The sequence below is a fragment of the Centruroides sculpturatus genome, unplaced genomic scaffold (assembly GCF_000671375.1).
Source record: "Centruroides sculpturatus isolate CEXI.00-Female unplaced genomic scaffold, Cexi_2.0 scaffold566, whole genome shotgun sequence".
In the NCBI taxonomy this organism is placed as follows: domain Eukaryota; kingdom Metazoa; phylum Arthropoda; class Arachnida; order Scorpiones; family Buthidae; genus Centruroides; species Centruroides sculpturatus.
Window position 1 is genome coordinate 7,428 of NW_019384873.1, and position 26,597 is coordinate 34,024.

General features: G+C 28.6%; 1 long non-coding RNA gene and 1 pseudogene across 1 annotated transcript in view; both read right to left on the reverse strand.

The window, feature by feature from the left end:
• Positions 1–7,888: 7,888 nt before the first annotated feature.
• LOC111630917 lies at positions 7,889–9,224 on the reverse strand (annotated as a pseudogene).
• A 649-nt stretch (positions 9,225–9,873) lies between these two features.
• Positions 9,874–26,597, reverse strand: part of LOC111630914 — a 74,225-nt gene continuing 57,501 nt past the window's right edge. Inside the window, exons 2-3 of the long non-coding RNA XR_002757603.1 lie at positions 17,973–18,048; positions 9,874–10,285 (exon numbers count right to left, since the gene is read on the reverse strand). This is a non-coding gene — a long non-coding RNA (uncharacterized LOC111630914). The remainder of the gene's footprint in view (positions 10,286–17,972; positions 18,049–26,597) is intronic.

Sequence of the window (26,597 nt, forward strand, 5' to 3'; positions counted from 1 at the left end):
GATATAGTAAAGTATTTCTGCATAGTAAAGGCTCGATCGTATTTACACACATCGACACTCGCGGGTGTGGATGCATAAGCACGAGAACGCTTGTCCACACTTGTCGACTTTATCAATCAACGATTCGGAATAATTTGAATACGTTTCAGCAAAAATTATGAATATCACGTTTTTCTGTTAAATTAAAATAAAAATTAATTATATAAATTAAAAACTTAAAAACCTAATTTCCGGGCCCCAAAAATTACGGGCCCTAGGCACGTGCCTAGGTTGCCTAGGCCTTAGTCCGCCCCTGTATAGGGGTTACCTGTACATTTTTTATTGCATTAAAATAATCGTGATCCATATTTTTTAATTATTTGTAATTTTTGTAATATGTCTATGAACTTAATCATAAAACAATATTACAAAGAAATCTTATTTCAGATTTCATTATTTTTCTTCCTTGTTTTTATCATAATCATGAATAGTATTGGACTGTATAGTATTCAGACAATATGCCTCCACCCAAAACCAGCACAAATTAAATCAAAATAATACTTTCACTAACACTTTCATCTGTTTTTAACAGAATGTGGGATATATTGTCCAAAATGCATATCTTCAGAAATCAAGAAAAGCCTGTATTTCCATCTTAGTTGTGTTCCTGTATGATTTGTTCTCTCAATTCTATACTTACTCATAACCACTACAATGAGAACAAAAGGCAATCCAGTACAAATGAATAGTATTATTACTATTCATGATTATAATAAGACAAGGAAGAAAAATAATATAATTCTTATATAAAAGTAAAGAGAATGAATCAATTATATCAAAATGAAAGTAAATGATTAAAACTAATTTCACTTAGATATTTTTAATTCCTAAGCATTTTCAAAAAGATATAGTTCTTAAAATATGCATCTTACATTCTATATAAACAGGACCAGCTTCTATTACTTTTTCAGACTTATTGCCTTCATCATTTCTATCAGTTTCAGTAAATTTTGAAAAAAAAATTCTAAAATAGAATGAAAATTATAAAATAGTATAAAAGTTTAGTGTGTGAGAAATATATGGAATACAGAAACTATTCTAACCTCAGCACCTGGGTGAAATCTACACTACACTATCCGGAACCTGTAACCGGTGCGTGACGCGTATATATTGTATACTGCTGTTGACGAATGTTTTCGAACAATCTCTTTCCTCTTCTTCAGGTCAACTGGAATTCCCTGGATAAAGTGTATTCTATTTGTTGGGATCAGGTGTCATTCTGACAAAGTGGGTCCTTTCTGACATGCGCAGTTGTGCGCTGGAGGAGGTAGTTGCGGGTTGGCATCCAACAGGGATATATATACACGTCATGCACCGGTTACAGGTTCCGGATAGTGTAGTGTAAATATATGGAACAAAAGCATTTACTTGTCTAACAGTAATTCATCTGCACAATAAATTTGTGGAAAATAAAGTTATACAAAATATCACTTTAGTGAGATATTTTATTGCAAAATTTCATTATTATGGTACAAATATATAAAGCATAATTTCAAATAAGTTAATTTGATTAATCATTACAGAAATATAATCTACTTGTCTTTAGCTTTTGGATTAAATTAAAAATAAAAACTGAATATAATAAATTATATAGTTTTTGTTGCCTGAATATTTTTGCTTTTATTAATACCTTTTCCAGAAGAATTTCTACCAATCAAGACAGAACTCATATATTATCTTTAAAAATAATAAACAATATTGCCATTTACAGAAATATTCAACATTCAGAACAGAGGGCATGCATTTGTGTTTAGGATCATCTGGGTTTTAATCACAAGTAAAAGAAAAAGATATAGGAAGAAAATATAACTGCATGTGCTCCCCTACTTATGAACAGGTAAGGTTCTCGAGATTTTGTCATACGTTGAAAACTAACCTTAAAAAATACATTTGTACGCAGAATAACCACTTATTGATACTTCAGTGTAGCCTACTCAATAGAATACATTACTATCATTTACCTGATGGCTACAGCTTAGTATTGTAACAGGTGTTTCAAACACAATTTTTTCATCTAATGCAGGTTTATAATGTCCAGTTTAGTTTCTATGGTAACTGAGCAACACTTCTTGCATTTATCTCCATTGCTGTTTTTGGACACATTTTTGAAACTCTAATGTAAAAGTTTACAAAAATTGCAAATAGTGAAAAACTTTGTTACTGTATTTCAATGTTACTAATTTCGATGTCATCTCATGAACAGCAATGAAATGTCAGAATTTGCATGAAAACAAAAATTTTAGACATATGATCAAATTGTTTGTAAGTCTAAAGTTCGTAAGTTGAACATTTGTAAGCAAGGGAGCTCCTGTATTATGACATCTGTCATTTCATGTCTTAAGCTATACCTTGAAAAAGTCATCATCAAATCCTACATAAAATAAAGTAACACAGTTTGTCTAGGAAGACTATACTATTTTAATCTTATTACCAAAATTGTGATAAAAAAGTTCTATGACAAAGATACTGCTATCATAAAGGCCTTTCAATGCCTTTTCTGAAATAAAAATGGTAAAGCCATTGAAAACACTAGCAGAAATTACTAATAAAACACACCTTTAATAATCCAGCTAATAATAATTAATAATATAATAACGTTTTCGATCATTTCTTAATGATCTTCTTCAGTTACTATAGCATAGAATAAAATCGAACACAAAAAAGAACGTAAATACGAAATTAAAATATAAATAACGGAAAAATAGATAAAATAAACGAAAAATATAAATTAATCTGAAAAAATGTCACTTAACAAATAAAAATAAATAAAGTCATTAATGCTTGTAAAAGGATCGCCATATGGTAGGTAAAGAGTCCGCATCTCTATGGTTGATGCAACCAGTTTTCTTGTGTGCCTTAAAGATCTCTAATTTCTCCAGATATTTTATTGTATGTAAATTTGTCGTAGGTTTAATAATTTCCGCCCGATCCCAATGGACTTGAATGTCATGTTGTGTTGCGTAAGACAATAGCACGGTGTTGTCAAGTTTCTTATTAATAGTATATTTATGTTCTTTGATACGTTGTTGCAATTTGCGCATTGTTGCACCTACGTAGACAAGATCCGAATTAAAACGCTGATCATGTAATGGTATAGAATAGATTCCTGATGCCGATTTCCAGTCATAACGCTTCTTATCGTTTCTTAATAGCTTGAAAACTGTAGGATTGCGTCGATATACAACACTGAAATCATTAGCCTTGGCTGTTTCTTTATGTATTTGTCTCAAAAACGGGACATAATTTAAAACCATCTTTTGTCTACGGTCTACTGTGGGATGCCGTTGTTTAGTTGTTTGGAAGGTTGTAATAAGATTATTTATGATTTCCTTTTGGTATCCGTGTTGTTCAGCAATCTTTAGAATGTAGTTTAGCTCCGCCATCGTGTCTTTTATACTAGAACAATGTGTATAAGCCCTTTTTATCCAGGACCTAAAGGCCACCAATTTGATGTGATGCGGATTGATTGAATTATGCAGAATTAAAGTGGGTTGAAAGCATGGTTTTCTGTATATGCCGGTCCTGATTTCTCCCTGTCTGCAAGCGATGGAAATGTCCAAAAAATTTACAATACTATCACTCTCCTGGTCCACTTGTAGTAATAAACCGTAAGGGTTATTATTGATCTTATCCAAAAATTGCTGTAAGTCAGGTTTTTGTTGCCACAAGATGAATATATNTCGCGTAAGTCGGGGTATTACTGTAATTTATTCTCCAATAGCACTTAGCTAATATTATCAGCATTTAATGTTATCAGAATTAGGATGTCCCAAAGTATACTTAGGTTAATAGTAATAAAAATAACAATTATAATTAATAAATCTTTCAAGCTATACATTTTATAATTGTTTTAACATGTCTTTTTAATGCCAGAATCAATAAAACCAAAATTTCTGTTAATTGTATCTTATTTAATTATCCCACTTCATGTTATCAATAAGTTATCATCAATATAGATGAATCTCAAAGTACAAGAAGCAGATTCTACTATATTTAATAACTGATAATTTTTATTGAGAATTAGGAAGAATACTGTAGCAACTAATGGAAAACAAGATTAATGAAACTTTATCATGCACATTTGTTTAATAGCTTAAAATTCATAAATAAATTAATATTCTTATTTACAAATGTGTAAAACGCTAGAAACAATATCAGTAAATACAGAATTGAAAAATAGTGCCAACTTGTATTTTTAGCATGGAACTTCAATTTAGGTGAGACATATGTAAGGTCTCCAGGTAGTAAACCTTTATGTTTATGTAAGTCAGAGATAATCTGAGCCAACTTTGTATTAAGATTTACAGAAAGAAAAAATATATATTTCTAAAACAAATTAACACTAACACATTTTATAAAGAATAGTAAATTCAAAAAAACAAAGCAAATTAATAGCAGATATAAAATACATTTAAAAATAAAATATTTATCAAGTAAAAACACCTTTACGTTGTTTTTCTTAATGATCTATCCTTTCAATGTATTAATTATTTTAATCTCAATCTAGTTTATATTATTTTTTAAATTCTTGATTTTTAAGTTTTACTCTGTCAGACATGTTTTTTATTTTATCCTTTCAAGTTTGAATATCATTTTAAAAAATATTATTTCCATTATCTAAAGCCTACCTTTATTTGTTCATTTAATCATTTAAAATTCTGATATATACATCAAACTAAGGATGTTCTTTAAGACTTCATACTTAAATAGATATTTCATTTTCCTAAAAATGGTCCTGGAGAAACTTATACCGTAAAATATTCTGCTTTCTGAAAAATACCTATTACTTTTCATAAGATATTCAAATACAGTAGAATCTCACTAATCTGACACTATTAAAAACCAGTTAGCACCAGATAACTGGAATGCAGGGTGTAAGGTAGTTAAATAAAACATGTACTATACATTATATGTGCAAATTGTCATAACCTTTATTATTAAACCTTTTAATATACAGTAATTGGTTATAGAAAACTATAACTGTATATAGTATTATAATGTTACGTTGTATTTTTGTATGCTATTATATATTTCACATCAAATAAGTCACTGTTTATAAAAATAATTTTCAATGTGTGTTTTGTCTCTGCAGCTATCCTAGCCTTAAATAGTTTCTCTCATAATCTTCACAAAAACACAACTTCTTTGGCAGAGTAAAAATGTCTCTGGCTGAACCATGCACCTTAATCTGACTTGGTGCTGGATTACTGGACACGCCAGAAAAGCAAGACACTAGATTAGTGAGATGCTACTATATTTTAAATTAAAATAAATATCAAATTAGTTTGTCATTACTCTTCAAAAAATTACAAACAAAAACAAATATGCTTCCTTTTCTAAAAGTGTGAATTTGAACAATTTATTCTGCACTTTCAAGTAACTAATTGTTAAAATCTACATACTAAAAACAGTTAGTTAACAAAATTTAGTTACTATAATATAAGCTTTGTACTTTAATAATAATAATAATGCAAAACACACAGTTAAAGCAATAAACACATATGTTGTCCCAGTATTCACTTATTCTTTTGGAGTTATACATTGGACTCACACAGATCTTGAACAACTCCAAAGGAAAATAAGAACAACACTTACTAAGCATGAACATCATCCTAAATCTGCCACAAAAAGATTAACCCTTCCACATAAAGATGGCGGATGTGGCCTGATTGGCATAGTTAACCTTCAGTACAAACAAATACAGACATTACAAGAGTTTTTACAGACACACACAATGACACACTTATCTAATTTTTGTCTTGTTTTGGATGCTATGCCTTGACTCTGGTTTGGCATAGTATACAGCAACTAGTGTCAACCATAATTCCTCATAAAGAAGATGACTGTGGCCTAACTAATATAGATATATAGTTAATCTGCACTATAAACAAATTCTGACACTGCAGGAGGTTTTCCGTAAAAAATAAGAAACATCAAGATTACATAAAGCTATAACTCTGGCAGACAGTAACCAGGGCCATGCGGTAGATTTTCTCAGTATGATGCAAGTCTTCAAAATGCTGCCCCTTAAATGCTGCTTGTGCCACTCCCTTACAATGCTGCCTGATGTGGCCAGCCTCTCTGTATCATAGTATGGCACAGCCCAGACAGTAACCACACACCTTCAAACTTACACTCTGAACACCTGGACATAGCTCAACACAAATAACGTAGACATTACTAAGCAGTCATGGGCCCAAAAAGCACTTCATGGCATGTCTAGCTCAGGAGTATGTTTGAAAAAACTGCATCAAACTACTGGCTGACTAGGGGTGTATGGTTGCCATTCAAGATCAGGTTATAAACACTAAAAACTATAGAAAACACATCATGAAGGATATATCACTAACAAATGACTCTTGCAGAAAATGCCACATTCTGTTAGAAACAATACAACATATAACTTTTGGTTGCAAGCTCTTAGCACAAACAGACTATTTACATAGGCATAATCAAATAGCAAATATAATACACCAAGAGCTTGCACAAAAATACAGATTATTAAACACCCAGGTACCATACTACAGATATACTCCACAGTCAGTTTTATAAAATGACTCTCACAAAATATATTATGACAGCCATTATTCCAGATAAAACAATTCATCACAATAGACCTGACATCACTCTCATTGAGAAATGCAGTAAGATTGCTTATATAATAGAGATATCTGTTCCAAACACTCATAACATAAAAATTGCTCACACTGAAAAAATTGAAAGTATCATACACTCTATTTGCTCAAGAAATAAGACAGATGTGGAGGATGGATAAGGTATTTATTGTACCTGTTGTTCTCTCTTCTATTGGTGTTATACCACATACACTATACAAAAGTCTAGAAACATTAAATGTTAATAAAAACATACATGGTACAGAAATCTGCAATATTGAACACACATCACATTGTCAGGAAGTTACAGGATGTTGACACACATACCAATAGCACAGCTTCATGTTACACTTGTTTTGGTAGCTATTCTTTGACTTTAGTCTGGCATAGCACTTAAAATCAGTATCAGCTGAGCATGACATTTGCAACATAATAATAATATTATTAGTAATATTATTATTATTTCTTTTTTTTTTTGCATGTAGATTGTGATGATGAAAGCATTATTTTAAATTTGAACAATTTATTAAATGCTTTCAACTTCTGAAAGTTTATTTTATAATTAATTAATATTTTTCAGATGTACATTTCCTAATAACAAATCATAATTAAAATTTCTCATTGTGATTCTAGACAAGTAAAGGTAACCCCCATATAACACGGCACTTCTATAGCACGGATTCACTCTAACATGGTTCCAGAATTGGAAACATCTCCCGTATAACACGGTAATTTTTATAGCACGGGTTCACTCTAACACAGTTTGGGAATTGGGTAAAATGCTTGTACAACATAAAATGTAATAAAGGGTGTGTTCTTTTATATCTCAGCACGAGCATTCCAATTGTTTTCATGGCTACTTTGAATGCTCTTTCAACAAATAATCCATTTAATGGTTAAATTTTACAATTGGGACCCTTCTTTTGCCTCTAAAAGCTCATTTTAGAATTATAGATTCCTCCATCACGATACTATCGATAGTGCGGGCGCCGCCATCTTTCTTTCACCGTCGTTCCTAAATGCCTACAAACAGCAGCGCACTCCCGTTGCAGAGCGACCGCTATTAACGAACGCACCCAAAAACTGTTACCAGTTGATGATGCTCATGCTGAGATCATCATATAAAATGAATAATCCTCTGGTAAAATATTTACTTAAATAATAAATATTTTACCTATGAAAAAAGTGAATAATAAATCTGATTTAAATAAGGATTTAACAACATGTTTTTTAATGTTTGGAACCTACCCCCCTTTTTGCACTAGTTCTTTGTTTCATATAACATGGATTCACATAACACGGCAATTTTTTGGAACATAACTCTCATGTTATATAGGGGCAGTGGAGGACTAAGGCTAAAGCGGGCCCTAGGCAACATTGTAATTCCGGGCCTATTTTTCAGTCATGACATATACTTTGCGTTTGGTAGTTTGGTTTTAAAGCATATAGTATGTAGTTCTATTTAATTATCGGATTCCAAGAAAAAAAGGAAAAAAATAATATACATGTACAAAAATTAAATAAACATAATTTATTAAAACAAACAATAATACTTAAACAAATATACTCAAATTGATTAGTTATATTGCCTTTTTTCTCACTTTTAATTCTGCAAACTCGTCAATTAGTTTGTCATAATTAATAGAGTTATTTAATAACTCTTTTTCTATATAAAGTAATGATAAACTATTTAATTTTTGTTGGCCTAATGTGGATTTTAAAAAATTTTTTATTCTGGCCATTACTGAGAATGATCTTTCACCGCTTGCATTGCTTATTGGAAGTGTTAAATAAATTCTCAGAATTATGTTTAAATTAGAGAATGTTGCAATAATATTATTTTCCTGAATAAATGACCACATGGATACAGGCGAAATAATATTTTCTTTACTTATAAAAGTCTTAAATCGTAATACTTTATTTTTCAGTTCTGCTAGGTTTAAATCTTGTTCATAGCATTTTAATTCCTCCATTGAAGAGTCACTAACATCACTATCATGAAAAATTGTTTTGAATTTATTGTTAATAGTTTTATATCCCTCAGATTTTTTTAAATGTTGCTAATTAAAGAATCGTATACAACAAAAAAACATTAACTTTAAAATGTTCTTTGCCACTGAATCTTATTTCATGTTCTGAAATTTCATCATGAAATAGTTTTCGTATTTTCTGCCGTTTTTTATCATTAGTATATACAATATCTTTAACTTTTTCTAAATTGTCAAAATCATCTCTAACAGTTTGTATGAAATCTATCAATAAATCATATATTAAAACTGCTATATTTAGGGATTCGTCTTTTTGTTGAAGAGTCTTGTTTGAAGCATCTATTCTCTCTAAAATCTTTTCCCATATAGTAAGTAACAGTACATACTCAAATGTATCAAGTTTTTTATGTAAATCGGCAGCTTCGGACCTTGTTAATGGTTTTTCATCTTTGTTTGAGGAAAAATGACGTAAAAAACGTTTAATTTCTTCATAATTTTCCTTTAAGGATTTCACAGCATCGGAACGANTTATCGATGGATACATCGACTTAAAGTCCAAGACCGTCATATATTCATCGTCCATTAGAGAAATGTTTTTGAGATCTTCTATTAGTTGTAGAGAGTTGTTAATCGAGAGTGGATGTCGCTGAGCTTTAGATTGGAAGAATTATAATTGTTTTATTAGTAATATATTTATCCAGTTCGTTCGTTATATAAAACTAGCAGAAATTTTATCATTAATAATAGCTAACTCTGAAATTGTTAAAAATTATCATGGAATAATAATTAATCACTTTATTAATTATGATTTATAAAATAGCTTTGAAATGAACATTTATGATCATCTTTTGAAATACAGATATATAGTTTAGTAGTGGATAAAATGCATCAGCTGAACTTATGATGCTTTTTCCCATTTAAGGTTTCAAGGAAAAGTTTTAAGAATAGCAGCTTCATTATCTCAAACCAAATGCACTATTGAAAAATAACAAACTCAAAAAGAAAAAACAATTTAAAAGATAATTTATAAAATGCAAAGTTTCATACATATTTATTACAATTATTCAAACTGATAAAATGTCTGATCTACATTTTTAAAAATTTTGAAGTTTTAATAATACATAAATGAAAACCAACACTCGAAACCAGCATAAATTAATTTAAAATAGTACTTTACCAACACTTTCATCTGTTTTTAACAGACATCTTCAGATAAAATACATAGAACACAAACTAAATGAAAAAATTAAAATGGAATACAAATTCAGTTTAAAATTATTTTTTGAATGCACTGAATACATACATGTACAGTTAGGTAAAATATTGGTTATCTTTTTGACAGTTAAAATACAAATACAAAATTATAAACTTCTATTTATGGAAGTATGTATTTGTATCATATGATACAGTGAGATGTATATTTTGAATTCATTTGTACTGGTTTTCATTTATGCAAGTTATATCATTTCTTGAAGTGTAATTGACTGAAGTTTTAATATATTTTGTGTAGATGTCAGTTGACTGAAAACTTATTATCCAGGTGTGTTTTCTCTTGTTGATTATAGATAACAGACTAACTGTAAAATTGTATTTTGTGTATGTATCCAATTGCAATCCACTTGCAGGGATCCAAGTCAATCTTTTCTGAAAAATATTTTATGATATAAATATTTTTTTATAATTTTTTGTTTTCTATAAAAATTACTACTATAAAACTGGTTGTATGTACAAATAAACACACTATCAACACCAAAAACCTCAAATAATTTTTAAATTTCAATTTATAAAGAATATATTTATAAAAATAAAAAACAATTTTTATAAACAGTTAAAATATAAATAAATATCAAATAATATAAATACATATTGGTAAATATATTAAATTTTAAACAAAATTATTTAAAATTTATTTATAAATGAGTGACCTACTTGAAAAAATAGAAACTTGTTGATTTTAATTTATGATTATAGAAATATTATTCTAAATTATTTTTTATAAGAAATAATCCCAAATTTTTGTTTCGTGACTTATTTCAAGTTGCATTAACATAAAAAAAAGGGACGAATGTAATAAAATATTAATAATCTCAATAAAAATGGTTAGGATGTATTAACTGAAATGTGTTATATCATCTTTTAAGTGTTTAAATATTTTATAACTGTTCTTAATATTCTATTCAATTTAAATATGTGCATCAAGAATCTTGATTTTATTATTATTTTTCAAATCTAAAAATAGATTATTTATAAATAAAACATAAAATTATAAGTACTGTATTGTATACAGAATAAAAATTAAAGCAATAATTATTTAATTTTTAAATTATCTTATTAGGAAAATAATAATTATTATTATTATGTAACAAACTATTTGATATTTTATATTCACTTAATACTGTGTATTATAATTACACTTTAAAATATGCTACATATATACTTAAACAATAAATATAACTTTATATATGATATTTATATTATTATAATTATTGTGATATATAATATAATATTAAGTTTATAATTAAAAATAAATACACACTTATACGTTTACTTTTAATTGGAATATTTAATTAGTTTTGATTAATCACAGTAGATTCGTTATAACGATCATTTAAAAATTATTATACAACCATTTACGATTCACTTCTTTTATACGAAATTTTTTAAAGGAGGAATATAACTCTTTATAAGAACAAAAATAAAATATTAATAGTATTTTCGATATTAAATTATATTACGTAAGGTTTTCTCGGTAAAATGAAATTAAAACAAACGGCATTTTATAGAGAAAAACACTTTCACGCTTCGTTCCGATTTTTATTATTATTATTTTTTCACAGTAGTGTAAAGTTTCTGAAAGTTTTTAAAGTGGACACCGTTAATGACTAAATGAGCCGATAAAATCCTACCATGTTTGGTTTCCCTCGAAGATCACAACAACCAAGATATCATGACAACGACAGAGTTTTTCGTAAACTATGTTATATGTACCCGTTGTGATCTAAGTAGATATCCAAAGCAGTTACAGTTTCTTACTGGCCGATCGATGGTAAGCTTCTTGCGTATCTTGTGCATGGCCTTGAACTTGATTTTTCGTTTTTTACTGCCGCCAGGCAAGCGGGGCATGCTAGTCACGTCCGGAGCGTCGATCCTCGGGCCCCGTCCCAGCTTCCATTACCAACCGACTGGACAAGTAAACGTGCCAAACAGATCCGCTTAGCTAACAACATACTACAAAGACACATCCACGCTTTACTCTATTTCTAAAATGAAATTGATCATTATACAATTTAAAAATGATTATATAAGTCAGAGAGAACGAAGAGTAAACTCGTCATTAAATCCAACAGGATGGGAGTCTAGATAAGTACGGAGTTGTTGGAAACTATCCAAAAAACTTGGATATTCGCTTTTCGACTCCGACAACGCGAAACTAATGTTATTTATTATATTACAAATATCAAACATAAGTTAAATGCATACATTTCCTGATCGATGTGCAAGAACGGAGCATTTGCACGCATAGTAAAGAAACGAGTGGCGACACGACAGATCATTATCTTCACCTCTCCGCTAAGGGAGAGGGTGAGATTCAAGGCCAAGGACACGCAGGCATTATACGCGATGGATGGAAACGGGGGAGAGAAAGCAACTGGCAATATTAAACCGGCGTAGACAGAGAAATACTTTAGTCACGCTACAACGTATAATATTTTGGATTAGCGCCTCGTCCAATGAGGAAGAAGTGGTAGACTGTCTGGCATCAAAACATCGCCAGTTGTGAACTATTTAACAATTATCGAGACGGTGCGAGAATCGACTTTATTAACTAACGAATATTTATAATACTCGAGTACTCTAAACGTGGTCGAAAATATAGTTGGAATGGGTTGCCACTAACCGTATTCCACGCTCTGATTGGTCGGCGACTATTTTCAAGGATACGGCAAAGCTCGGTGGCCGTCAATTTCAGGAGCTCCACTGACCTTGACTGAGAAATTGGGTTCAATAGCACACAGTCCTGTTCTCTACCAAATGAGATGTAGTGAGACGGTGAAAGTACAAGTTGCGAGAAATAATTGATAACGAAATTAATCAAAAGACTTTTTCTCATATGTCCAAATAAATGCAACATTCGTTTTTATAATATAAATTATTTATTAATGAATATATCGATTTTCCATTCTAATTTATACAGAAATCGAATCTAATCGGGTAAATAAAATGCTTTCTCCAAACTGGCTTTACCGTAATTCTTCTGTTGCTAAATATATAAATAACGTATGGAGACACAATGTTAATTTATTAACTTAACACATTCTCGATTTATTGACAACAGAAATGATTCGAAATGGTATTATTATGCAAGTAACCTTATAATTATTATTTATGACCGGATTTATCTATTGCACATTAAAAAAAACCGAACAACATAGCTGTCATCCGATACTAAAACTAATGTAATAAATTAACGAATGAATTTATCTAGCAATAATTATTTAATATTAAGCAATACCTTCGTTTTTTAAAGACGTATTATTCGCCTTGTGCGAATTATTCTCCTGATATACGTCCATTGAAAGTAACAGGCAAGAAATTAGTTTATAAAATAGAATATATCATGTATTTATTAAGTAACAGATTCATTTTCTTTCAACGAACGAATCTGTTACTTAGAGCTGTATGAGTAATTATAACAATATAAATTATACTTTAATACTATAGTAACACTTCGGAATAATTATAGAAATTAAATTTAATATAATACTGAAATCATAAATAAAAAACTGTTCTAGTCAATAGTTTATACATAGAAACTTCTCGGATTCTTATTTAAAAATTAAAGAATATTATGTAAAACTATTTTAAAAACGCAATTTTTAAAAGACGTATTGCACAATCTTTGAAATTACACTGACAGAAATCAGTTTGAACTATTTAACTATGAAGATAAAATTCTGCGCTATTTTTATTATCTATAATAGTTAAGTGAAATATTTTTCCAATCCAAATTTACAATGTTTACACACAGTTATAAATATAAGCAAATAATTTCAATTTATAATTCACATATAATTTTTGAGTTTATTTCAATATTTCTTGTTTAATTTCTAAATCATTTCAATTTTTCTCCAATTCCTCATAATAATAAATGCCGATTTGATCGTTGATCTCGGAATTTCCGTTGGAACCATAACAATTTATAAACTATTTTATTATTAATCGGTAGTTATTTATTTTAATGATCTCCAATGACAAGAATGAAATATAAATAAAAATACATATAGTCTAGAATATTCCATCTATATCATTAGCATACATTCATTCGTAATAGTCTTATGCTTTTCTCCATATATTAAGACCGAATCATTTATATTTATTTACATAAATCATCTTTTAAATAAATCCTTATTTGCTATATGATCAATAATTTCGAAATTGAAATTTCTAACTGAAAAACTCAACTCACGTTATTTATATCTTAAACTAGTAAATTCACACAAGTCCCATTTCAATTTCTTTTCCCTTTTCCAAAAATTTATTTACTTCTGTCTGAATAAATGTCTTAAAATAGAAAAAGTTGAGTTAAGAGGACTTTTTATTCGTTAATTTATATTATTCACGTTATTAAAAATTCGCCAGAAAATTTGCCTAAGTTCCTTCAATTTTAATTAATATGTATATTTACATACGTAGTTTATTTATATATAATTTGTCTAAATAAAAATAACTGCATTTTATTCTATATTTATCAACCTAAATGAAGTAACCGATTCATTTATTACCAAATGACTGGAAATACTTTAATAATAAACATTTCAGGAATGTTTAATAATCGAATGATATACAAAAACAAATTTATTTTCATTCCCTCTTATAAACTTAAAGGAAAAAAAAAACACACAAGAATTTGAATTTAATCATTTTGAATAGATTGTGTACTTAGGCTACTTAATTTTCTATAATGAAATCAATAACATTCAATATACATGTTAAAAGATTGAATGTAACGCATTGATTTTCCAATACAAAAACAAAAACACTAAGTGATTTTTTTTTTTTGCTTCTTGGTTAAGCAGCATAAAAGTCACTTAGTCACTTAAACATGATGATAATCTTAAGTTTTGTGAAATAATTAATATGAAAACTGAATGTAATTTTCGTTATAAATTAGTGGATGAATAATAGAAAAAACAAAGAACGCATGTATACAAAACATTCCCGAAACCTAATAACACTAATGCTCACTCGTCTAGTTTATATAACTCCACGTGTTCAAATTCATAAAGCTACAGAAATGCATCTACTACACTTAACAAAAATACAACAGCAAAGTTTAACTATAATAGGAGATTTTTATAACCACTGGATTCGGATATGTTGTTATCAAGCAGTTAAGATACTATTAAGCAGATATATTTAATAGATAACATACGTATTCGTTATGATACCTACATTTAACTAATTTTGAACGATCAATGATTGTTCATATTTTATTTCATTAAACTTTTTAATCCTCGATTTAAAATGGCAGACGTTATATTTACAAAATATAGAAAATACAGAAGATACAAAACGTCTTCGCTTTATGGCTTATCATCAGTGAAATTTTTAAACTGTTTTATATAACACAATTCTGCTATATTTCAAGAAATGCTTATATTTCCTAAATTTCTTCTCATATACTAAGTATTTTTAAAATAGTGATTTACAATTTCGATTAAATTATGTCGTCATAAAAATACTAAAATTTATTTTTTAAATGATTACTAAAAATGAAAATAAATTTGAAAAATTATAATTATTTATATTTAAATCATTATAAACATGTATGTTGCTGTATGTGCACCTCCTGAGAAATAAGGTAATATTGTAATTTATGAAGTTTTTTCAAGTAACATATCTACTGAGAAGTTTTAAATGAAATATATTTAATGATAAATTGGTTTGTATTTCACATGAATATTTCTGATGATAAAAAGACACTTAATGTTTTAACATAATTAAATGTTAACAAAAGACTTTCAGCCTACAGTTATCTACAGTATCTTTTTAACTATCTTTTTAACAATATTAACAAGAGTGGTTGTCAATCTCTGGATAAACTGCAACTGACTTCATATAAGAACATAAAAAGCATAAACTATTGGAAAGTACATAACCAATCTTTCTTAATATTATTCTTAAGAGTATTCTGTGATTAATTAGATTTTAAAGATGGTATTTATTTGCTAGATTAACTGACAGAGAGAAAAAACATTTATGAAGGTAATAATGTCAGAAATAAGATTACTTTGTGATTGATTGCTATTTGTGATTGATTGCTACTTTGTGATTGAATCCTATTCAACTATTCTCAATACGATTAATACATCCTACAGTGGTGTAATATTTTTTACTTTTAAATAGTAGTAAGAATATACTTCATTTTTTAATATTCAAATTGCTTTTAGAATTCCTCAAATGCAAGACTTCTATAAAAAAAAAAGTTGTTAAGTCACTTTAGATCTAATTACTGTCCAAGGGAGGATCATCATAAACATCAGATATACAGGGTGTAACATAAACTAACCAATGTTCAAAGAAAATCATCAAAATATGTTACACCCTATATATCCTAACATGTTATTATGTAATAAATGCCTCATTTACACACCTCGGTTTATTTTTAGAATATACTAAACTAATGGTAAGAAATAATATGAATTCTTCACATTTTCAGTTAAAATTAAACTTGTTAACAGTAACTTCTAAATCGAAACTAAAAAATTGTTTTTAAAAGAATGCTTAAATTCCAAACCAAAAATTTTACTCTGGTTCTCACATAAAAATCCTCAATAAGACAATACAGATTTTTGCAAAGATTTTATAGTAATGATAACAAAATCATACATTGTACATAAATCAAAAAACTGAAAGTTCTAAACAATAGTCAGTTATTGGTAAATATCATATTAATTAAAACCTTCCCAATTCAATTCTGTTTTACAAAATGTACAAATAATTCTATAATTTCAATTATCTGCAGATTAAATTGTATTTCTCTATGAGCTCTCAATGTTCTTCAATGTAGTCTTTACCAGTGTGAGCTTTATTTTGTCTATTAAAGACAAAACGTGCGACAGTTTCGTCTTATCCGTAAAGGGGAACAAAATCCTGTGCCCTGTTGCATAAAAATTATAAGTTACAATAGCGATAATAGCGAGGTTGAGGCCGAAGTTTTAAACGCGAAAACGTGTACGTCGGACGTTCAGCGCCGCTTTCCTGTAAGCCTAGAAGTTTGACAATGGTGTTTGGATAGTCAGTGGAATCATGCTCGACATTCCAAACACCATTGCCAAACTTGTAGGCTTACAGGAAAGCGGCGCTGAACGTCCGACGTACAATACACGTTTTCGCATTTAAAACTTCGGCCTCAACCTCGCTAATATTGCAACCTGTAGCAAGTACTTGAAGCTTGTTATTAAGTTATAAGTTTATGCAATCAAAACTGTTTACAACTAGTAACTTGTTACAAAACTTTTTATTAAACACATTTTGCTTGTAATTTGTAAAGCTTGTAACAACTACAAGCGTTTTATGCAACAGAGCCCTGATCGGAATTGTTCTGGATCCAAACTGGATTCAAAAACGGAAGAATAAATGAACATTAATTTTTCAACTTAGAAATATTATATTATTTTATTACATTTTTAATGTTGCATATAGCTTCTTGTTTAAATATTTTAAGTAAATAAACAATTTCAATGAGTTTCAATTAAGCTTTTGCCATCGTAATTATCAGAAAGATAGTAATCTCGTAACAGCATCAAATATGGAAAACTTCAATTCGATAAAATAAAAACGAAAAAGTAGATATAGCCTATATTAGGCTATAATAAGTTATCAGTAAACGAATCTTCGAATATTATGTACTTAATTAACATCCCTAATTCGGTATTTTCTAAAGGACATTTCATAAATCATAGAAACAGAAGCCAATAATACGTTTCCTGTCAACACTTCGTTTATTTAATTAACAATCTCTTACACAGTCTCTTGTGTAGCTTTATTATAATTTAAAAAAAATAATAATAATAATAAACTCTAAAATTTTAGTATTTCATTACTTTATACTTAAAGTTTTAACAAAATATCTTTTCGTTACATTACGAAAACTGAATTGACTAAGATCATACTTCGCATTATAAATTTAAATAATAAAATGATTTTGAATTCAATTTAACTTAGTAGTTAAGGAAAATGTATTACAATTTTTGATAATATTCGTTATAAAAAAAAAAATGTGAATAAATAAATTTAATCAAGTAAACCGTAGTAAGTTCGTACTCACATCACATCTGCTTGATCCTTGTCTTCTTTCCAAGAATCAAATCATGCGTTTGGCTTATCCAAGAAAATAAAATCACCTGAAAATAATAAAGAGTTTACTCATATGATCGAATTTAGTAAATAAAATTATATAATGATTATTCACTTTCAAAAAATTATGAAGAAAGACAGTTACGTATAAATTCAAGTTTTTTTTGGTTTCGATATTCATACAATTAAAAATATTAAATATGAATTTAATACTCGTTGAATTTATATAGTTATTATCATTATTAGATACAGAATACAACTTAGTTAATGTGTCGTTATTTACTTAAAAGTTTGTGTCTTCCAAATTACATTTTAAAACTTATTTAATATGAAATATCGATATGAAGCTTAAATACTAATATATTTAATCATAACTTAAATATTGTTTAAATCATTGTATCTGATTTATGTGTAATTTAAATCAGAAATTTAACTCGCATTTGAAATTCCAAAACCATAATTTTCACTGACTCTCACTGGCACACACACATCTGCCTTTATAGCCGTATGCAATGCATTATTTAAGTGTTTTATTTTGTTGTTGCCATCTCAATGTGGTATTATATAGTTTATAGTTCTTTAAACTATTTCCAGTGAAGTAACTGTTAAATTCCTAATTTATAGCAATGAACCTACGGGGAATAAGATTTTCCAGAACGAATTAGATCGTAAAAGCGATTATGTATATTTTTCATGACTCCCTTTAAAGCTACTTGATCGATATTCTAAAATAATGAACAACTGTAATCTGTAAATTTAAAACATATTGTTAGGATTTATGTCAGTAATGTTAAAATCTATAATTTCTTTTAAGTATAAAACTAAAAATCGAAGGTTTAACAATCTCTTTCAATCTGTGTTCAATATATGTAATCCATTTAAGTACTTTCCACATATTAAAACAAAATATATACATGCAATTACAATGAAATTACAAAAACTATCTGCTCACATAATAATAAATTTTTTTAAAAAATTGTGGAATAACAATTTGATATTGCTTTAAATACTTTTATATTTTGTTAAGTTTTTGCTTGCCTATTTGTATTCCACGTGGAAGATTAAAAGTGCTGTACACTATCGACTATCTGATATAATGTAGGTAGGATCAACGCTAATTAAGAAAATAATCGATGATATATCAATGCATACTCTTCGATTTCTTATTGCAATTAGTTTTCGTCTAATGATATAATACAGTAAAGCTATCAAGATCGAATTTCTAACGAAAATCCACGATAAAAAAAAAACAACAAATATACCCTAATCGAAAATACTTCTGTAAATTTATTTTTTCAAATTTGATATTTTAAATATCAAAATATTCAATGTAAATATTCAAAATGTATATTGTTTTATTATATAATTCCCTTACTTAATTTCTCTTTACTAATCAAAATATTAATTGCATAACATGGTAATAAATAACTTGATATTTTTTATTTAATTGTATAATGATAACACTAATATATAAATAATTTGGTAAATAAAATAGCATTTAATTCAAAATGAAAATCATAAAAAGTAATTCGAATTACTATGTATTAGGTTACTAGTTTCATTAGTCACTATCAATAATAAAAATGACACAGAAAATACTGTGAAAACATTGATTAATCTAACACGAGATCGTATTAGATTATTATAACAAATTTTATATTTAATAATCTTATTTGAAATATAAACTACAATATAACTCAAAATTACTATATACGGAGGAGAGTTATAAAATCTTGGTATATAAATGAATAAAATATAAAATTTTACCAAATTTTCGTCGATATATTTTATAAATTTACACAAAAATTCTGAAGCTATATTTCTCAAAGTTAAAATATATTATTGATTCCAAAACGTAAAAATATGATTTATTCTTTATGTCATCATTTATCTGCGGAAGTTTATTAAATTATCAATTATTGCATGATTTATCTTAAATTCTATCTCGAGTGACGACAAACATTTTTCTCAAAAATAAACTCCCGAGAAAATTAAAATTCCATCGTTCTCTATTTTACATTTCCCCCCCTTCCTAAAATCTCCATTTAAAAACTTCTAAAAACATACAATTCCTTTAATGTGATGCACGATGTTTCTAAGAACTAAATCTCTCAAGAATTAGCAATGCAGTTCATTTACGTACGTTGGAATTACAAAACGGGAATGGAAACAAAACGTAAAAACAGATTTAATTCAATTTTCTGAAAATTAGAATTTAAAATTAAAACAAATTCAAAATTGCGTACCGTAGTTTTTTCATACCTAACAAGTGATAAAATGTAAACGTTTTTATATACCGGTAAATATTATTTTACTACGAACGGCTCCAAATCGTATTATTTTACTTGGAATTTGTTTAAATCGAGTTTTTACTCATGCAAGAAGTCGGAATCTCATATGTAATTAAGAATAGAGTAATAATAGAAGTATAGAGCCTAAATAGTTTTTTAATTACATACGGCTCACTGAACTTTTTTCATAATTTTGTAGTTTTCTTTGGAAAGACAGTGTAAAACTTGACGTGAAATAAGGAATCGTGACTAGAGATTAACAAGGTTTCAAATTTGTTTTTTGTTATACTGTATTTATTTGTGGAATATAAATGTAACTTATTAAAAACAGAACTATTTTGATCGAATCATTCGAATTTGTCAGTTGATTTGGATATCCTAATTAGCAAAAGCGCTTACGATATGTGAGATTCGATCAATCTAATCAAAACAATAAATAGGTCTATATCACAAATGATTTAAACAAACGGTAAATAATGATTTAAATCATCATAAGCTAGATCTGTTAGGGCCTGTAGTATATAACTTATAGCTATTTATATTTGATTCGTGATGAACTTTCATAATACAACCCTTATTATATTGACGACAAGATGGATGAGGCAATAAAGGTGTTCACTTGTCGCATCTTTGGGCCCGAATTCGAGTCCGGGTCGCAAATTAATTTTTGTGGGCGGTCCCATACCACTCGGCCGCCAAATTGCTGGCTTGGCCGAATCCACGATAGATATGAGGGGAAAAGCCTTCTTAGAATTCGCAGAGCAAAATACTGTAAGCCGAAAATAAAGTATATCAGCGAAAAATTTCCAAAATTATATTCTTCAATTAATATACGAGATTTGATATAATTTTAAATGCAAAATTAAATTTGTTATAATTCATAAAAATTGTAATGATAACAACGAGCAAGAATTTCATTAAGCTTGTTCTCCCTCGAGATATTTTGAAATCAAAACACTTTAAAACGTCAAGAAATGCAAAAAACTCGAAGGGTCAAAATTTGACCGATTATAAAATTTTCCTCTGTTCTATAATAATAGAAATAATAATTAATTTTACTTTCCCGTTTAACACTGTTTCAATTAAAACTGTTCAACGAATATTCTATTACAATATTTCAATTTAGGGAATTAATTTAATTGTTAATTAGAAACATTACAAAAAAGTATTCGTTTCTAATTTTCTATGCAATCTGAAAAATATTAAAAACTCATTTATTTCTACAATATAACTAACAGCAAAATGTTTTCTAGCAAACTTTTTCAATTTCAGATTTACTTCACGACTTATTTATATTCAAATTTGTTCAAAAATTTTGAATAAAACAGATTCCGTAATTGATCAATGGCTACGATACAATTTCACCTAAGAAAAAAACCTGACAAAATAGATAAGACACAACACAAAGACGTGTGTCTATTTGTTGCTGAAATTGTATTTGAATGCCAAGTAAAGTACTTTATTGCTTGGCATCCGAAACGATGATTATATTTTTAAAATCAAATATAATACTTAATTTAATACTATTTTCTTAAAGTAACTTTTTTGTAATTTCGTCTCGTCTTCAGAATTTAAGACAAATTACCAATCATTAACAGATGATTGGTATTTTGTGGAATACTACTGAATTCTTTTAAATACACAGAATACTACTGAATTCTTTTAAATCGTGGTTCTCTTTTAAAACGAAACAAAGTACAGAATTTTTAGAGATTTTTAGAAATAAAAATTACTGTTTAATAAAAACATTTTTTAAAAAGCAAAACTGTTCTTACTGACTGTGATGTCCAAAAAATTTCCATTGTAGAATTTGACATGAACATGTGTTTTTGCAATATTCGTGAAGAATTGTTCTGAAAAATTAACTAATGCCAAAAAATAATCAGATTTTCTAGAATTAGTCCTATTTATTAGTAAACATTTGAGTTTTTCAAATAATATCGAACTTATCTTTTTCTTAAATATTACTGTTTACTTTTCAAAATTCAATGCATAAACTTTTTAAAATGTTATAGTCTTATTCAGCTACTATTTTCAATTTTCTATCTCTAAAATTTATATTTGGCTAGTTTGAAAATAAGTAATGAAGTAAATATCGATCAGCAAAACTTTGGAAACTAAAATTTGAAATATGGCATTTTAACACCTAAGATTTAAATTTTTTTTTTTTAATTCTGATAATTTTATTGCAATATCATATTACTTCATTAAGGCAAAAATTTTACATTGAGCTAATCTGATTATCTTATGGAATCGTGTAACTGAAAATATCAATTCAAATAAAATTTTTCACATTTCATATTTCTCTTCAATGATTCATTGAAAATAATTAACTGTTAACAGAAATATTAATCCATAAATAAAAACCAGTTGTAACCATTTCGGGATTATTATTATCGCGTTGCATCGAGCCGCATCACTTAAGTTACATAAATCGCATCAGCATTGCTCATGTCACGTTATATTGCGTGAGTACTTGAATTTTTTTTTTTCCTTTCAAAAATAGCAAATAAATTTAAGACTTTATTTAAAGTTACAATGTAAACGACTCTAAAGAACTTGTAGCACGATTGCATACTTCATGTTTTCATGAACTTGATCGATAAATCGTTGATGTAAAGTTAGATTACTGAAATTTCTAAAATTGATGCACCCCTTCGAAACTTGCGGACCTTAAATGTATATGCATGCGTGTGCACTGTAAATATAAGCTATATGAACTAAATTTTCACACACATATAATCTCACAGGAGATCTCTCGAGTGTCGTGAGGCACCAAAATTTGAACAGACACACACAGTTTTTACATTTAAAAAAAATTACTTTTACTTAACTTTCGAAACTGTTCAAATCTGTAGAGGGATACAGTTTTATTTAAAATTTAACAAGCAGTTACAGGAAGTAATCAAATTAATGTACTGCTTTGAGACAATTTGCGCTACAAATTTTGCAAATACTGCTCTTTTACTGTTTTTTTTTTTTTTAATATTGTACTTTTACTGATTTATTACCGAAAAATAGTAATAAATAAAATAAATCCTCTTTTATTTCTGCGATACATATATGTGATTTTAGAAACTAGCTGTTTATTACGTAGAAAAGAAACAATGTAATCGTTACAATTGTATAATAACTAGAGATCGAATTTTGTAACCACAAAAAACAGAGAAAGAAACAGTAAAAATTTAAAAAGTATCAAATTCAAAGTTAAATCATTAATGTTAACACATTACAAAGCATTGAAAGAGAACGAATAATTAAATAATTAAAACAGTAAAGGTTCATTTATTTCATTTTTAAATAGGATTTACCGAGTGCTTCAAAAAAATGTTAACACTTATAGCCTGTGAAAGTGTTGGCAGTTACTGTGGCAGAGGCAGTAGGGTGTGCTGCCCTATTTACAGAACCTTCTATAGAACTCAACAATCCAGCGTGAGTTCTTGCATACGATGAACTACGTAAAGGATAACTTCCCGCTATAAATCCGGCGTAACAAGTTACTTATATATTAGTATTAACATATAAAATTTCAGTTACTATTATAGTGAATCATTATATACAGATTTACTGAAGAATATCACGTTTTTCATTTACATCACATTATATAATAAAAGACGATCCTTCAAAGTCAACTGTTGTTAGAGGTGCTCATTTAAATGTGCAGTAACGATGGACCCATATGTAATCTTACATGTTCTCTACATCAGTGTTTTTCAACCTGTGGGTCGCGACCCCCCTGGGGGTCGCGAAGCCTTACACGGGGGGTCGCGGGTAGAAGAAAAAGACTAGTGTTTGTAGGTCCTACACTACATTAAAAAAACTACAATTTCAGCGAGAATTACGGCCCACCCCAGAAAATGATAGCGAAAAAAGTGTTGAGCTGATTTGCAAAAAGAAATAAAAAGTAGAAAAGTAGAAGCTGAAATTTGAGATCCTAAAAAAAAAGTCAACAGTTCACTGTGCCTAATGTTATAATTAAAGGAAGTTTCATACTTCATGTGTTAAATTATTGTCGATTCTTCTGAAATTTTCATTTTAATCAAGAATAATTTGTCTCAACAGAAAGAAAATTAAATACATAGTTTTTAAAATCACTGATACAGTTTTAATATGGACCTAGGGGGTCGCCAGAATTTTTTAACTTGTAAAGGGGTCGCGTATTCAAGAAGGTTGAAAAACACTGCTCTACATAATACTACTGCATTATACTTTAGTGCAGTTTTGGATCCAACATTTTTTCTAATAAATTTATTTTAAAAATTTCAAGTAATAGCTTTCTGTTTGTTCCGGAAATTTGTGGCGACCGATCTTGAACTGTTTTGATAAGTCCAATTTGTTCGATGAGAGATTGTCCATAAATGACGTCCACAATGGAAGGGAGGGGAGGAGGTTACGACAAGTCGGACAAAAGGGAGGGTTGAGCTTCAGTGGACATCCGTTTATTTCATTAAATTTTATAGTTTATGCATTTTATTTATTTAAAAATTTCTTGTATGTTTCGTTTATGAATGATAGATATCATAAGTAGAAAGTGATAAAGATTTTAAGGAGGGTCGAGTTTGGTTTGATGTCCGATGAAGGGAGGACTTCAAATCAAACTGAGGACAACGAAAACTTGGACAAACTGGGACAAAAGGGGGAGGAGAAGTAAAAATTTCAAGAAAAATGCGGACGTAATTTATGGACGGCACTTGAGTATCGGCTCCCAAACTTCTAAATTTTTAATGATATCGATAAGAAAACGATAAAATGAATTTACAAACTCCGGATCACTGTTGCAAGCATTCTGATATTAAAGCTGTTGGGAACTTATATTAAATAATAGTGACATTAATACACTATTAATTTCACGGCGCGACGTGATGGTTGTGGGAACAGAAAAGTACTCATTTCAAAATAATTTTTAACGTTTAAAATTCCCTTACATTTACAAAAAATTGAAACGTTTTTTCTTCACACTTTAAAATTCTCTATATCTAATATTTCACAGAGTGAATATTGGAGACGGTGGTGAAGATTGGAGACAGAGTGAATATTGGAGACCATGAATCGAGATCAAAGATGACCATTCAATGAGGTCACCGTCAGACAATGCCGTGCAATTATAAGCAAATTATTGAATAATGTATTTATTGTTGCAGTTTTAGAGATTTTTTTTCATTATAAGTCTTTGTTACGAGTTTGCTAGCATACAGAATTCAAGTATATTTCACATATTCAATATGAATCTGCATTATTTTGCTTTTTAAGAAACTTGTCTATCTATACACGGCCCACCAGTGGCCAAGCGGTCTTCGATCCCTGAACACTGGGAGTTCGGTCGTGGGTTCGCGCCTCGCTCGGACGGGCTGGCCACGTGGAGTTTTTCGGATTTTCTCCACGTGTGTAACGCCTAAATATGGGCCAGTTTCCCTTAAAAGACCTCTCGGAAGGCATCCCCCTAGGCAGATGCCCAAGTGCTGCGTTGCCATAACTAAACAAACAAACTATCTATACACTCTACGGCTATATAGAATTATCGGTAGAATTCAACAAAAAGGAGTAGGGTGCCATTTCTAGTCCTTATTTACTCTATAGGAGATATCTGTAGATTCGGCATTAATTTCATTAAATTTCTCAGTACAATCAATCGGTAAACGGGAGCGTTAATCCTTTTTTGTTACAAGAGTATATTTGGAATACAAAAATTTGCAAGTTTCCTATTTTTCTACAGGAAAAAAACTTGCAAATTTTTATAAATCTAACAAAATACATCTAATTAATCAAAAGTAAAAATAAAGTAGCACAACAGGATTTATTTAGAAGTTCTCTAGTTCAAAAATATGTAATCGGGAATGCGATATCTCTGAGTAGAAAAAAGAACAATTGCTGCCAAATCTGATCGCTAATGATTAACTTTATCAGGAAATTCGTTGAGTTATTTATTGTTTCAAACAGAACTTAAGTAAATGGAAACGCATATGCAATCCATGGAAATAAACAATTTTAGCCAAGAACAAATTTTCATGAAACATTCAAGATATTAATGCTGCAGAGTATTTACCATGAAAATATTTAACTGCTGAAACATTATCAGCTATAATGACAGCTGAAATAAGTCTAAAATATACCTGTGGAGAATTTTAAAATGTATAAGTGAAAGTTCTGAACTTATGAATAAAATGTATTCAAATGAAAAATTTTTTCAATAAATTAAAGACATAAACAGCTAAATCAATTAACAAAAAAAATTCTAATTACACTAAAGGCAATTACTTTTACTTTTTGAATGTTTGTTCACCTAAAGTATTTTAAAAAAATACTTG